The sequence below is a fragment of the Pinus tabuliformis genome, chromosome 9, assembly GCF_031772625.1.
Source record: "Pinus tabuliformis cultivar Carrire ecotype Pingquan chromosome 9, CPIR1, whole genome shotgun sequence".
In the NCBI taxonomy this organism is placed as follows: domain Eukaryota; kingdom Viridiplantae; phylum Streptophyta; class Pinopsida; order Pinales; family Pinaceae; genus Pinus; species Pinus tabuliformis.
The window spans coordinates 71,591,928-71,608,607 of NC_142307.1; the positions used below are offsets into that span (position 1 = coordinate 71,591,928).

Here is a 16,680-nt window from a genome sequence, read left to right on the forward strand (position 1 = left end):
TTTTACAATATTTTCAATTTAAAATAATTTATTATTATATTAAATTATATTTTAATAAATTTAAATATAAACAATTATATATATTAATAGAAATAAAACATAAGCATAAATATATGTGTTATATAAACAATATTAATTAATCATATTTATCTTTTAATTTTCATTAATAACAATACAATATTTTATTTTTGTGATAAATTTATTTTTTGTTTAATTATATTATATTAAACAAAAAAGTTATATTTAAGGTAACCGTACTAGCTAGAACAAATTTCAGCGAAACAGTAAAAAAAAATAAACAAAAGTTAACTTTACAATTTTCAAGGAGAAATTAACTTCAAAATATTGAAGTGTTAGTTATATATATGTATGGCTTTCATTTGCATGTAAAGAATGGACATGAACAACTTCGAACGAATGCGTGGGAACTCCAGCCCGAAAGCATTAAGCTTGAATGGCGAAGGGGTTGAAATTTTATCGCGTCACCTGAGAATATAAAATGCTTTCTGCGGACGTTATATGTATATATAGTTTCAATTTAGCCAGTTTTATATGCCAAACGGCAGAATATCTAATTCCCAGAGGGGCTTATCATGTATGCAAGCACTTAGGTTTTTTAATATTCGCTTATATATGCAAGTATTTAGACTGTTTTAGTTTTTATATGCCGTTATTTAGATTTTTTTTTGGTTTTTATGGTTAAAATGTTTAGAATTTTAATTAGTTTTAAAAAATACAAAATTTATTAAAATTTTGAAAAAAAATTATGAAAATTAAATATTTTAAAAATAAAAAACAATTTTTAAAATTTGAATTTTTATTTTTCTATTAGCTCATATAGATGAAATGACTAATTTTATAGAGCTATAAATATAATTTGAGAGAAATACAAATTATCTAAAAAATAAAAAAAATTCTATATGTGTCACCAAATGTCATAGTGGTACACACATCAAATAATATTTATGAAAAGTTCATTATTTATAAAAATCAAAAATAAAAAAATATATATATGTCACCAAATGTCATAGTAGTACACCCATCAAATATCAATATTTAAGAAAAATAGTACACATATCAAATCTCAATATTTATGAAAATTTCATTTCTAAGTGTGTTAAACTCATAAAAATAATTTACAAAGTTTGTTTTTGAATTTTTTTAACAATAACATTTTATTTTATGATATATATTCTTAATTGGTGGTTATATATATATATATATATATGATATTTTAAATGTGAAATTACTTTATATATAGATTCATTTTTATATATAATATTAAAATGTATAATTTATTTAATAAAATTATTATGTCAATACTTAAAAAAAATATTCTTAAGTTATAATAGGAAATCTTTAACAAAAATTCTCTTAAGCATTACAATTAGAACTCCAATATTATTTCAACAACCTCAAAAAAATCCAATAAACACATTTGTGATTTTTTATCACTTCCTATATCAATATAAACATATTTTTTAAAATGCAATTTAAATTCTTCCTCTAAACTCTTGTTGAATTTGACTAACATACAACTTTTTTAGATAGATAATCAACATTTGAGTTGAATTATATATATATATATATATATATATATATATATGGAAAAAATATAAAAAAATGTTTTTTTACTTTCTGTAATTGATTTCTAATTGGAAGTGATATTATAGTCTCAATTTTACATTTATTGTCTCTCTAATCTTTTAATAAAAGTCTCACAATACTTATAAATATTTTTCTATTTTTTTATAAAAATATAAAATGCCTAAAACTTAAGTATTCATTTACTAACAACATATTTCAAAATAATATAATGTATTAATAAAAAAAACAATGTCTCCTCCATTACAAATCTTTATAGCTCTTTGGTATACCCCTAAGTCAACGTGTCTTTTCATAATTAATTATGTCTTCATTTGATATTATATAATGTTTTTTTTTCAAACATTTTTACCCACCTTTAATAGCTAGCTTGATTTTATGATATTAAATATTTTTCTTTTAAACATTTTTACCTACCTTTAATAGCTAGGTTGATTTTATGGGCAACTTGTCTAAAAGTCATATAAGGCTTTGAAATATCAAGTTGTCAAATAATGCAAGGTAAAAATTTATAAGCATTTGTAAATGCATTAGCTATTCAGAAATATAGACAACAAACAAAAGCCAATTGATGTCATTTGTTGTGTAAATCTTTGTTATAAATGATTTTAATGCAAAATAGAAATTCCCTTGTTTTAACTAAATACATATTGAATCTTAACTTTGTGAATTCAACTATAAAAACTCCTTACCTAAAAACTTTAATAATTTTTATTTGTTTTAATATTTTGAAAACGTGTTTTAATATTCTAAAATAGAATTTAAATCCAAAAATTAAGAAAATTTAAACTATTATAATGTTGCTTACAAAATAAAACCTTGCTAATAATAAATTTTAATAATTAAACAAAATTAAAATCTTTGTGCATAAGTATGATGGAATTTGTATATTTTTACTATGAATTATTTTTTGCAAAATACTAAATAACAACGCTACACATTAAACTTATTTTTTTTAATGTTATATAACTTATAAATATATATATAAACTAATTTACGGAGAGCATTATTATATTTTGCGTAAATAATAGGAATAAAGGTGTTAATATTTTGGGTAAAGCATCGACATTATATTGAGTTACGATGAACCCTTAGAAATTGTTTAAGTTATGGTAATGTATACATATGTGAAATCGACTAATAGAGGTTAAGTTTTGTAAAAATATCGCTACATATAAATCCCCCTTCGCCAAATGGAATCCTTACGCAAGCGTTCGTTATAGAAGAGTGAGTTGACAGCAATGCCATGGGTGGTAGGCCGCAAACAGAGCTTAGCTCGAATCATTTACATGGTCGATTTCATGTATACATATCCATATCTATAACGTAGAATTGAAGTGAATTATTTTATGTATTTATATATTAAAATAAATAAAATAATAATGAAATATTTTAATGGTGTATATAGTGATGATGGTTAACATTCATTGAGATCAAACTCTAGTTTATTGGACTTAAAGAACCAAATTGTTTAGTTTGATTTAAGATTTTATACCTATGCTCAAAAAGCTTGGAGAGAAGTCTTATGAGCTCACTATAATTTTGACATCATAAAACGCTAGGAAGGTCAATATTGCAACAAAGATTTTGAAATTGAGATCTAATGTGGTTGTACGCGGGGCACTCTAAGAGGAAGTGATTTTCATCTTCGATGTTCGTATTCTCACAGAGATGGCAAAACCTTTCCATCCATGGTGTTTTAGGAACTACCCAACGACCCGTTTCACTATGGAGCTCATGAGAGTTCGTTCTAATCTTGGCTATATTAATTTTCTTCTTTGAGCTAATTAAAACAGAGAGATACTTTTGATCTTCTAGGGTGGGGTTGATGACCTCCTTATAATATTTTAATTTTCTTTTCGCTGCTAAATCTTTCTCACACCACATTTTTTCTTTGAACTTAGAAGTAACAATATTTTTAATGTTATTAATGTTTTGCAATGCAACATTCTCGTCGATCCTCCAATGGTTTAACCAGGCCCTGGTGTCTTTATACTAGCCTTGCTTGAGTCTTAGGTGGGTTTAGTTGGAATTTAAAGCTAGTTTAGGAAGTTTATGGTCCTATGTTATTGAGTTTGTGCTTGTACAACAAAAGCCTAGTCATAGCTAGGATCTCGATAGGGGAAATACCCACTTCTATAAGGAGAATAGGATAGGGTGTGTTGCTTTTAATTTTGAGGTTATACATTATAAAACGCTTCTGGATTTGCTCAATCTTTCTCCGGGATTCTCTAGAGATGCTACAACCCCAAACCTCACATCCATATAAGATAACCGGAGTGACTAAAGTTTCAAAGAAGAACTTCTTTCTATCCCACATTATGAGGTTTGTCGTTTTATAATTATTTTCAAGACCAAAATAAGCTTTCCACCCCCCATTAATCCTTTTCTCAATGCTATAGTCCCAGTTGAGCTTGTGATGAATATCAATTCCTAGGTACTTGTAGGAAAACACTTCCTCCAAGTTACTATTGTCATAGATAATATCAGCGCAAGTGTCCTTCTTGGATTTGATAATCATAACTTTTGTTTTGTCAGTGTTATCAATTATACCCATGTTAGAGCAGAAATCCTTAAGAAGTCTAAGTTGCTTATCAAGATCAGATGGGCACCTTGCAAGAAGAACAATATCGTCAATGTAGAGAAGAAGGATGATGACTATCCCAACTAAGATCGTGCCAGCACATCCTGCTTCCTCTAAACAACCTTCTAGCTTGTCGATGTAAATTCCAAATAGGGTAGGGGAGGGGGCAACCTTGTTTAACTCCGATATTACACTTAATATTGTTCGACCACCCCTTCTTGCTCTTTAACTTGGCAATTATATTCTCGTATAACCTTATAGCGACAACTCTCAACTCAAAAGGAACCTTTAGCTCTTCTAATCTATTCCATAGCTATTTCTAGGAACCGTATCGAAAGCCTTTCTAAAGTCCATAAAGCAACATAAGAGATTGGATTTATCATTGCAACATTCCTCCACAATGATCCTAAGCGTAACGAGGTGGTCTGTTGTTGAGTGTTTCCTTCTAAAACCCGCTTGGCCTTTATCCTGCTTACCTTCACTTTCAAGCCATATACTCAACTTCTTATCCAAAATAATACCATATAACTTGGCTAGTAGAGGGTTGATCATAATTGTCTGCTAATTAGAGGAGTTATTTGTATCCCCACTTTTAAAAATAGGGATAATGAGGCTTTGAGTCCAAGGTTTAGGGAACCCCTGCTTGACCACTTGATTGAAAAACTTGTGGATGTGGGGGATGAGGACAGGACCTCCAATTTTTAGGATTTCCGCCTGGTAAACTTCAATGTCCTTAGCTTTCCCATTAGCCAAACGATTAATCCCAAAATCAGTGTCTTCTAATGAGAAAACTTCTTTTGTAGTGAGTAGGGTTTCAAAGTTATCCATGACATTTGGAGATTCATAAAGCTTTTTAAGATAGGAATTCCAATCGTGTAAAGCAATTTTATTATTATCTTTAGTTTTCCTAGTTAGAATCTGCCTCTAGAATTTCTTAGGAGCTACCTTAGAGAGGTGTAAGATATTCTCTTGCCTTTTACGAATATACTGCCTTTTTTCCCTTTTAGTTAGGGCTTTGTATATTTTTATCTTGTCAATTTTAAGAGATTCATCAACAACTTCCTTAATTGCTCTCCTCACATTTTTACAATCTTTGTCATACCATGGGTTGGTTTTGCTATTTCTTTTATTACTTGATACTTCAATTGAGAACTTGTTAATAGAATATGAGAGGGTTGTAGTAAAATTATGATAGAGTTCTTCTATGTTGTCTATACTAGATAAATGAATCAAATTAATTTTTAATTCATTTAGAAATAGAACTTTTTTATTTCTATCAAAGATTAAGTCCTTTTGGCTATAAGTATTATCTTTTATGGGATCTCTATGCATGATAAAATTGAGAGTTATAAGTAAAGGCCTATGATCAGATTCAGGCTCGTGGTCGTTTAAGATGTCAAAATTTATTATTTCGTTGTATAAAGGGAGATCGGAGATAACATAGTCTACCACGCTACTACCAAGTCCATAGATGCAGGTCATCTGGCTAGAATTGGGCCACTTCTTTAGATCATTGTTGAGCACTACAAAGCTTGACTAGCTTTGACCCAAACAAATTCTCCCCGCGGTCTTCAGAGCTCCTTTTGTACTGGCTAGCAAGAGGAAGATCTTCGTCTAACCAAAGAGGATTAGGGTTGGAATGATTGCTTAAAAGGATAGCTTGGTCGCTTAAAGTTCGAGCATTAAAGTCACCCATTAAAAGGATATTACCTTCATTTCTTAGGTTAGAAATATCATTCTCTAAACCATTGTAAGGACTATTTTTATCTAGATTCTTTTTCTTATAGAAGTTAGAATTGATGGGGGGAAATAACAAATTGCTATGCATTTCTTTTTATCATAAATGCCAGTAATCTCTGTCCAACTATATTGGTTGTAAGGGTTGTTTTTATAAATCCTAACATGGGCAGAGATGTTTTTCTTAATGTAACAAGCTATACCCTCAATGCCTCTACAGGAGGATCACTTGTTCCAGGTAGACAATAGTGTAAAGTCATCTAAGTTAGGGACCTTAGATTCTTCGTGTTCCCAAGTTTCAACAAGCAAAATAATATCAACATCATTCGAGATCCAACTTAGCTTGGGACCTTTGTTCCATGGAAAGCCCTGACAGTTCCAAGAAATAATTCGGGGCATGTTGAATTGCTATTTATTATTATATTTTTGGTTTCTATCCCAAATAACGACTTTTCTATTTCTGATTATTGTCCATTTTCCTTTCTTCCTAGCTTTCTTTACCTTTTGAACCTCCTTTTTTAATTCTGTTTGATCTTCTAGAATGAGATCTTCATTTATAAATATTCTCGTTCCTTTTAGACTTGAGATTTTACTAAGTATGTCATACTTATGGCCAGTAAAGCTCACCTTTATTCGGATCAACCTTTCTTTATTCTCAGTTAGTTTCCCCAACCTTGTTGCTTCTGTGAGACACATTGTTTCAATTTGTAATCTGTTATGTAATTTTGTCTAGGCTATGGCTAAAGTATCTTCGTCTACCTCCTCTTTTAAACCGAAGATTATAAGGTTCAAGGCCCTTTTGTTACGCTCATGGTCTAATTCTATCAATTTTTTCATTTCATCTTTAATTAGTTTGATATCTAATTTACCTGCCATACTATTTAGGGTGAAGCAACTATTAACTTTTTCTTCTAGTTCTTTGATCATGTCCTTCATTTTAAGACTCTCTAAAGTATCATCATCTCCTTGTTGGGATGTTTGGTTCATATCTTGGTTTTGTTTTTTTATAACGTGCAACCTAATTTCTATTGCCTCCATTTTATTCTTCAATAGTTTTATTTTATTTTCTATTTGTTTTTGGATCTTGTCTTCAAGATATGTGAATTTATTTTCTAACGTGGTTGCTAACTCTTTTTGTAACTTGTCTTCTCTTTCTTTTCTACATTTCTCTAAAAACTCTATATACTCATAAAGGCTCTGTAGAGTAACTATGTTAGGGCGACCTTTGGTAATCTTTGGTAGCTGTGGCGAATTATTCATACTTGAAAATATATGAGCAGATATGTATTAGAAAGAGATAAAAAATGTGTGCACCTGATATCAGCAAGCCGGACCGCAAACCCACCTGCCCCGAATTGGATACCGCAGCCTGCTGAACAGATTGGATCTCTGGTCTCTGGTTGACAAAAATTGATACCGAATATTTTCAATGAATCTTGGGAAAGATTCGAATGTAAACACCCAAAGTTAAATTGATTTTCCTCGTAGAGGTTTTTTCCTTCAAATTGCTCGCTGTCCAAAGAATTTTGGTGCAGATTCAAATTATGAAGCCGGCTCACCAAAGTCGATTCTACTTAAAAAATTGAAAATGACCCCAAAAATAGATTTGAAGATTTTTCTAAGATTTAAGAAAACAAGCGATTTTAAAATTTCTCAAAGAGAAATTTATTACGCTTTCATTTCCAAAAGGATTTTGATTCAGCCGCAAAGAAAATGCCTTAGAAAGTTCGCATTACAGTGAAGAAGCTCCTTTTGTGTTTACGACTGATCCAAGAGAAATGTAGACGACTTCCAGAAGATTTCAGGTCTAAATTTGTTTCAAGCTTTAAATGATAGATCTTTGCAAAATCTTAAATGATAGATCTTTGCAAAATCGAACTTGAGATCGCTGTAAAACCCTAGACGCTGCAGATCTTCGCAGCACCCGTTCAGATTTCAAGTCTGAATTTCTTTCAAGCTTTAAATGATAGATCTTTGCAAAATCGAACCTGAGATGGCTGTAAAACCCTAGATGCTGCAGATCTTCGCAGCACCCGCTCAGATTTCAGGTCTGAGTTTGTTTCAAGCTTTAAATGATAGATCTTTGCAAAATCGAACCTGAGATGGCTGTAAAACCCTAGACGCTGCAGATCTTCAATGATGAAAATTTCTGATTATTTGATGATCGGGAGCCCTACTAGTAAGATGAAACTATGGCACAGTGCTATTAATTCAGGCGAAAAAATGGAATCCCAAAATTCTAGGAGGGAAGAACCATTTTGCACATTTTAGTTCTTTTAGATTTTAAATCATTAAACAGAGAATAAATGATTTGAAGGCTTGAGAGAAACCCGCAGCGGAAGAATGGACAGGAGAGGACGCCATGGAAGAATGAATTCTGAATTTTTTCCGCTTCCTCCCTGACCATCATTTTAATTCCCTGACTACTTAAATCATTTTAATTTGGGATGATAAAATGTTTGTATATACATGTCATTTAATGAAAATTATGTATATATTATATATTATTTAAAAAAAATTATATATATATATATAATTATGTATATATTATATATTATATATTATTTAAAAAAAATTATATATATATATGATGTTAAAATATTTATTTCATCTTATATAATATATCTATAACATTAAAAATGCATTATATTTTATATTTTAAATAAATTTATTAGTGAATAAATTTAATGCATATCAATAATTAACATAGATCTATTTTATATTAACCCTGGAAGTGTGTGCCAGGTTACGGAGCTGGTGGAATCACGTCATAAAATGGGCCAAAGCCATGAAGTCACCGTGGGGCGCAGCCACGAAGGCGAAGGAATAGGGATGGCGTGGAGGTGGTCGCATAGCAGTGCGAAGAGCCGGGACTTGGACGAGTCAACGGAACTTAAATCGGGTGGCGGGAGGCTTGTTAAACTCGAAGCATGTTTTGACCCGAAGATGAGCCCGAACCGTTGATCAAGCGGCGCAGGAGATGTTCGATCTTATTGGGCCGTAACGTCGGGTTAATGAACGTGCAAGTTCAACGTCCGAAGACTTTTCTTGATCGTTTAATGGAATGTAGGGTCATGTGACATGCATGCTACTGGTCCCGTGGTGCCAGAGGTCCAGTGGGCCATCAAAATTTTTATATACATAATATTGGGAGGAAAGGCTGATGGCTTAATCGGTTTTTGTCCCTATTATATGTTTTTCAATGTGAAATGGTGGGATATATTTGTAAATAAAATTTGATTTTTAATTGTAATATAGTTTTATATAATTAGATTATAATTAATGTTACATATAATTATAATTAACAATTAAAAATAATTAAATGATATATATTTAATTTGTCTTTTTAATTAATTGATTATATATATGAAAAGGGGTTATTATGTATTAAAGTTGTATAATAATATATAATAGTATGCGAATTATATACATATATATCTAATTTCAAAATCATACAATGAGTGTATATGCTTAGAAAGTGAGTTTGTTTAAAGAGAAGCCACTAAGCTAGATCACTTCTAATGGGGTCCGGAGGAATGCTCATTAAAATAAGGAAGAATTTGTGAGCTAGTAAAATTATCCATATGCCTTGAATGGTTAGTGATCACCTAGGAGAGGGGTAATCATGGCTTCACGGGTTGTGGCATTTTACAGGGTTTAACTTGGAGTAACAAGCACATTCAAATTTTTGAAGAAAGAGAGATCCTCTTTCTCGATATGAATTTTTATAAAAAAATTGGCAGCCTTGCTTATATTTATTTTTTTAGAACGAAAAAGCTTATAATATATGAGAAATATAAGAGTCCAAAAATATCTGGATATATTCAAATTGTTCTAAAATAGTTCAATATGTTCATATTGTCTAATATGCTCCTATATTCAAAGAAAAACCAGAGTATCTATGTAGCTATATAGCTATCTTCTGTAAACAGAACAGAAAAACATGATTTATATATTTACAACATCATCTCATCCTACATCATGGTTCCTTGAAGCTCAGTGACAAGGGGGTTTCTCTGGTGTTTTAGCAAACTTTAGCCGAGCACATATGCAGAAATCACTCCCTGTAAGCTGTTACAAATTTCTGGGTTATTTATTATGAGGATTTTACAAGAGACTGGTTACTGATTTTGAAAAAGCATTTTTTCTGTCAGTTCTTGCATTTGCTACTCCAATCTCTGAGTTTTTAATATTACATTGTTGCAGATACAGAAGTTATTATCATCAGTCTATCTAGCTTGGAATTTTAAAATTAAAAATTCATCAAAATTGGAGGTTCTCACTCTTTATTTGAGGTTTTGATCTTTTAGCATTTATTATACTTAAAAAAACAAATCACTCCGTAAGCTACAATTTATCCGGCAAATCCCATCCCTATTTCCTTCTATGGCGACCTACTTCCTGTTCGTTCCAGTGAGCTCTGCTCAGGTTAGGTTATCAGAGGAAAAGGGTTTGAGGCCTGCAATGGCTTGTTCATCTGTCAGTGTTGTTTGCTCTTCTTTGCTGCTTCAGAGGTATAGACAGCCTCGATTGACTGAGATTTTGGATATTAAAATTCAATAGGGTGCTTGAATTTGATTTCCTACAGAGTTCAACATGGAGAACTCTCTGTAGGGTATTTGTTTCAAACAAGCCAGTGAAATGCTAATCACGGGACTATAATTAATAAACACTGCATTTTATTTGCAATTGTCCCAACTTTTGGGTGCTAAACAGAACAATTACAATTGAGGAAACCACAATTTAAAGTTTAGATTCTCCTACATGTACAAACCAAAACCTTTTTGAGTTCGAATAAATGGAATACATATTGCTTTTACAACCGACTCCCGAGTCGGTGAAATGCGACTTGAGTGAGATGAATCATTAAAAAAACGTTGAACTACAGAAGTTGCTATCTTCCTATTAGCGAATGGCAAATGGATGAATGATTAAGGCCTGCCCTCAATTCAAAACACAGGACAGGCAGATCAGGCATAGTTGAACCAATGTCCTTTTAAGGTTCACCAATCTCTTAAGAACTGCGTAATCCCTCAAATAAAGGCATACAATCAGTGTCATCAGGGCATGGCTAAACCTGTAATAACAAAACACATTAATAGTTTTGAGCACATGAACAAGAATGATGACTCCAAAATCGCTATAAGTGTTCCAAATCAAAACAGAATACAGAATTCAACCCTAAACTGGAGGCAGAACTAACCATGCTAGGTCCAAATCCTTAGGAAAAAATTCGAAAAATATGCATAATGTGTACAAGGCGAGGGAAATCAAACTTATTTTATGGCGAAGCAAAGGCTATAGCTGAAGACTATCTTACAATGTATTCAATTATAAACAATATAGCGGTATTCCAGAGAACTGCAATAAGGGGCAAAAAACTTATTGTTGTTGTCATGGCATCTTCTGGCCATAGTGGCCCTGGTACCTATTCTCCTTCCCCATCTCCTTTTCATTCAGGAGTGGATGTTAACCTCCATTGATTTTACACAAAAGCTACCTTGATTTATGGAATTGCAGCTTTTCTTAACTTATGGAAACCAACTGCAGTAGTTTCCTTAAGTTAAGAAAATCAACTGCAATTACTAAATTTATAATTGGGAGCTACTAAAGTGGTCCATCACTTTGATCTGATCTCTACCTTGATTTGTGGTTTTTCTAACACATAGCTTTTAGAAGCTTGATGGAAGCTTAGCTATATGTTCATCTGTTTGGTCCCCAAGCTCATATCTCAATCCCCTTCAGTTCTACACCATCTAGCTGAGATAGCAGAGCTCGGAAGTGCCTTCAGACTAGTTGTCTTCTTTCCTTTTTGCATGCGCAGCTGGAGCGTGGTGTTTCAGAAGGAAATTGCATCAACAGTTTCACCAATGGCTGGAGGTAATTCGTATCCCTGGGCATTAAGTTTCAGTGATTCTTTTCAGTTCTTTCCGCATGCAGAATCGCTGTTTAAGTTTATTAGTTTTCTAACAGTGGATAATGGAAACAATAGCACTACAGCTTCTGTTACTGCTACTAGTATTAATGTCCATAGTGTTTACTTCAGTCTTGTCTTTGCTTCTATAACATGTGTCTCAGCATTTTGGTCAGGCACTTTTCCTTAATTGTTCAAGTTTGGCATGTTTTTCTAGCAGTTTTTGTTTGGGACTGCTTCCAATTGGGCATTGTTACTTCCTGTGTTGTATAAGAAAGCTTTATTATTAATGAAATTATGTTTTATGTTGATGCCAGTAAGAGCCATGGTTATTCTTGAATGATGGAGTACACGAGTTTTATGACATGATTTTATTTTGTATGGTGTTAACGATTGAACCATCTTTGTTCTTTTTTCTTCTAAAGAATAACAAGATGGTTCTCTGTTTATAAACAGTATTTTGTTCTGTACTCAGTGACTGTTATGTTTTGTTGGGCATGTGAAATGCTCTGTTTTTCACATCTTCTATTTATCTGCCACACTCTAACAACTTTCTGGAGCGACGAGGGATCTAGACACTAATACTAAGCTTTCTAGGGTTTAGAGTCTTGCAACTTTTCTAAAGCCTGCTTCACTGTAGTCTATGACTTTAGAGTCTTGCAACTTTTCTGAAGCGTGCTTCACTGTAATCTATTACTCAAGTGCAGAGTTAGAGATACTTTGGAGTATTAAAGGTCTACTCAAAATTCTGCCAGGCTTATTGGTTTAAAAAAAAACATAGCAAGCAATTAAAGCCTGCTCAAAATTTTGCTAGACTTACGGGTGACTAAAAACATAGAACCCCTTCCAAGACTAAAGATAGGTGTAGCTGTGGGGAATACTGAGCTTTTTGAACAAAAAGAACTTTGTGGTGGAGCTTACTTCAATATGACGCAAGCAAAGATAACTTTAATGTGATGCATGCATAGAAGATTGATTATAAATTATGCATCAATCTTTCCATCCAAAAACTAGAGGGGAAGGTGTTATTACCCGAAACTAAGACCTAAGAGCAATGCAGGGCATGCTGATTTGGTTCTATTTCCTCTTTGATTGTTTTCTTTTCGTTCCTATGAAGCAAATTATTTGTGCTGTTACTAGTTATGAAAGAAGCAGGCTTTTCTTTTCTTTCTCTTTTGAAGTACCTAAGTCCTTGTCATTTTCCTTTCTGTTCTATTTCGTATCTTATAAGGGCCATCTTTCTGTTCTATTTAGTATCTTATAAGGGCCATCTTTATGCAGGTTGTAGCTTCTGGCTATGCAAAGGACATGGGAATTGACTTTGCCTTATGTGTGTTGGATGTACTGAATTTGTTTTATGTTTGCATAGACTTTACTTTAAGTTTATTGGATGTTTGAATTTACAATAAACATAAATTTAAAATTTTCGATTCTACAATAAACATGAACTCAAAATTTTAAACTTCTCAATCTATTGTTGCACTTCTTTGACATTTCGATCATCTTTTTAGCTGTCATCCAGTGTCTCTTCTACATTGTTATGTGACATAGGTTGAGTGTCTACGGTGTTTAAATTGAAGAATCTAACCAGTATTTTATTTAGTTTAATAATACTCGATAACCTCGTCTTAGAGGAAGATGGCTTCCCAACATGTGGCAATAAAATAATTCTTCAATTCATTCTAAGTAAGAAGTGTATTGTAAATTCCTGGAATGTTTTAGAGCAAAGTTACATGTTTGATAGTGCTAACTATTCAAAACAAACTGATTAAATATTCACCTGTGCGTGCCTAGCTCTGTCTAGATTAGTCGTTTATTTGTATACAGTGGCAGCTTCCAATGCAGTTCTCTTCACTGCAAGAGGTCAGATGGAAGCCTTGGTTAGGACTAAGCTTGGTCTGCCACTTTCTGTAGGGCAGCAGGTGGTCCGTGGAGCAGGGGCAGGTGTTGCGGTGTCCTTCTTGGCTTGTCCGGCTGAGCTTATCAAGTGCAGATTGCAAGCTCAGAGTGCCTTGGCTACCACATAAGTTGCTTCTGTTGGAACTGCTGGGGTAATAGGTGTTGCAGTTTCTATTAAATACTGTGGCCCACTTGAAATAGGTAGGCTTGTGTTAAAATCGGAAGGTGGAGCCAGAGGATTGTTCAAGGGCCTTGTTCCTACTTTATCAAGGGAAGTACCTGGAAGTGCCGCTATGTTTGGTGTGTACGAGGGTGTGAAGCAGTTCATGGCAGGAGGGTGAGATGCATCTCAATTCGGTAGGGGTGCCCTGCTTACAGCTGGTGGGATTGCTGGTGCTGCTTTCTGGTTATTTGTATACCCAACTTACGCTGTTAAGAGTGTTATTCAAGTTGATGATTTCAGCCAGCCCAAGAATTCTGGGACAATCGATGCATTCAGGAAAATTGCTGCTTCAGAAGGGGTTAAGGGCTTGTATAAAGGATTTGGACCTGCTATGGCTAGAAGTGTTCCTGCCAATGCAGCATGCTTCCTTGCTTACGAGATTAAAAAGTCAAGCTTGGGATGAGTGTGTTAGAAATTCTTCAATTTCAACAACGATTTTTCTATATGCGGAATAACTGAAAAGAATCATTAAATCTTAATGCCCAGGGATACGGATTACCTCCAGCCATTGGTGAAACTCTTGATGCAATTTCCTTCTGAAAAACCGCGCTCCAGCTGCACAAACAAAAGGGAAAGAAGACAAATGATCTGAAGGCACTTCCAAGCTCTGCTATCTCAGCTAGATGGTGTAGAACTGAAGGGGATTGAGATATGAGCTTGGGGACCAAACAGATGAATTTATAGCTAAGCTTCCATCAAGCTTCTGATAGCTATGTGTCAGATGTCCCACAGATCAAGGCAGAAAACTCCAGATGGGAGTAATGGACCACTTCAATAGCTCCTAACAATAAATTTATTAGCTACAGTTGATTTCATTAACTTGAGGAAACTACTGCAGTTGGTTTCCATAAGTTAAGGAAAGACTGCAGTTTAAATTCCATAATTTTAGGCAGCAATTTTGCATAAACTAATGGAGCTTAACATTCTCCCACTTGGTCCATACTTCCAAACTTAATGTCTCAACTTAAAAACCATTGATAATCTGTATTAAGTAATAGATACATGAATCATGGCGATAAGTCCTCTTATGACGAGTATTATCTTCCATGTATTACTATGTATTTATTCTTATTGTAATTTATGTGGCAACAATTTCTTAATGAATAAACCCTATGTTTATTCTTGGTCCTTCTTAAATGAATTTTCTCAAATCAACTTAAGGTGCACATAAATATGAGAAAAAACATCACAATAATTAAGAATTTCATTAAAATAACATTGTCCATACAATGAAAAACTGCATAATGGAACCAAGTCCCATATTCAATACATGATCCTTGAATTTAAACGGTGGCATGCCCTTAGTCAAAGGATCAGTGATCATTAACTCAGTGCTGACGTGCTCAATGACCACTTTCTTTTCTTTAACACGTTCTCTTATAGCTAAATACTTAATGTCGATGTGTTTATTTCGACTCCCACTTTTTTAGCCATAAAACCAGCAGCTGAATTATCACAATATATTCTCAATGGCTTAGAGATAGAATCCATAATTCTAAGCCCAGAAATGAAATTCTTAAGCCATACACCATGTAAAGCAGCCTCAAACAGGATATACATAAGCATGTAGTCTTTGGTCCCTTGAAGGTACCTCATTACTTTCTTTGCAGCTCTCCAGTGGTCTAAACCTGGATCACTCTGACATCGTCCCAACATTCCCAATGGGAGCTACACTTGGTGAACAATCCTTCATCCGAAATCTCTCTAAAATTTTATTAATATAGGTTTCCTGTGACAGACCCAAGATGCCTCGAAATCTGTCTCTATGGATCTTAATGCCAATGACATAAGATGCCTCACCTATATCCTTCATATCAAAACTTTTAGAGAGGAATTGTCTCACCTCATGTAGCAAACCCTTATCATTGGTTGCTAGCAAAAAGGTCATCCACATATAAAACAAGAAAACAAATTTTACTCCCACTAACCTTCAGGTATATACATTGATCCATAATGTTTTCTACAAAACCAAAAGAAGAAATTACATTATGGAATTTCAAATACCATTGGCAGGATGCTTGTTTTAAACCATATAATGACTTCTTGAGCTTGCAAACCAATTGCTCACCATGATTAGAGGGGAATCAATGAAGATGTGTTATTAATGAAGAAGTGTTGTCAATCATTAATGACGAAGTGTTATTAATGAAGAAGTGTTAATAACCATCGTCTTTTAGTGCCAGTGTGAACATGCATTGAATCATATGTGACATTGTTTTGTAAATTAATGCAGTAAAGACCATTAGACAAAATACCATTCCCAACATAATCAGATTTATAGAATAGACTGAAAGATTCTTTTCTGAAAAGTTTTAAAGAATATCCAAAAGGTACAAGCCTTGAAACTGAGATCAAGTTTCTAGAAAAACTTGGAACGTAAAAGGTCTTTTCTAACTCCAAAACAAAGCCACTACTTAAAGTTAAATAACATGTTCTTATAGCTTCCACATGCGAGCCCATCTTGTTTCCTGATAAGATGCTTTGCTCACTTCCTACTGGCTTCCTTAGGTTTTGCAAACCTTTGCAAGGAATTCGAAATGTGAATTGTTGATCCAGAATCAATCCACCATGTGTTAATATTAACATTAACCATATCAGATTCATAATAAACAAACGAGATTACTTCCTCAAGTTCGGGAATGTCAGAACGAATTTCAGAGAAATTTGCAGGTTGTACTACTGCATCAAAATAAAGAATCACATGCTTATGTTGAGGCT

The 16,680-nt window shown here is 33.2% G+C and overlaps 1 pseudogene; it reads left to right on the forward strand.

The window, feature by feature from the left end:
• LOC149147156 (mitochondrial carnitine/acylcarnitine carrier-like protein pseudogene) overlaps nt 1-14,686 on the forward strand; it is a 48,024-nt pseudogene extending 33,338 nt beyond the window's left edge.
• Nucleotides 14,687-16,680: the final 1,994 nt, after the last annotated feature.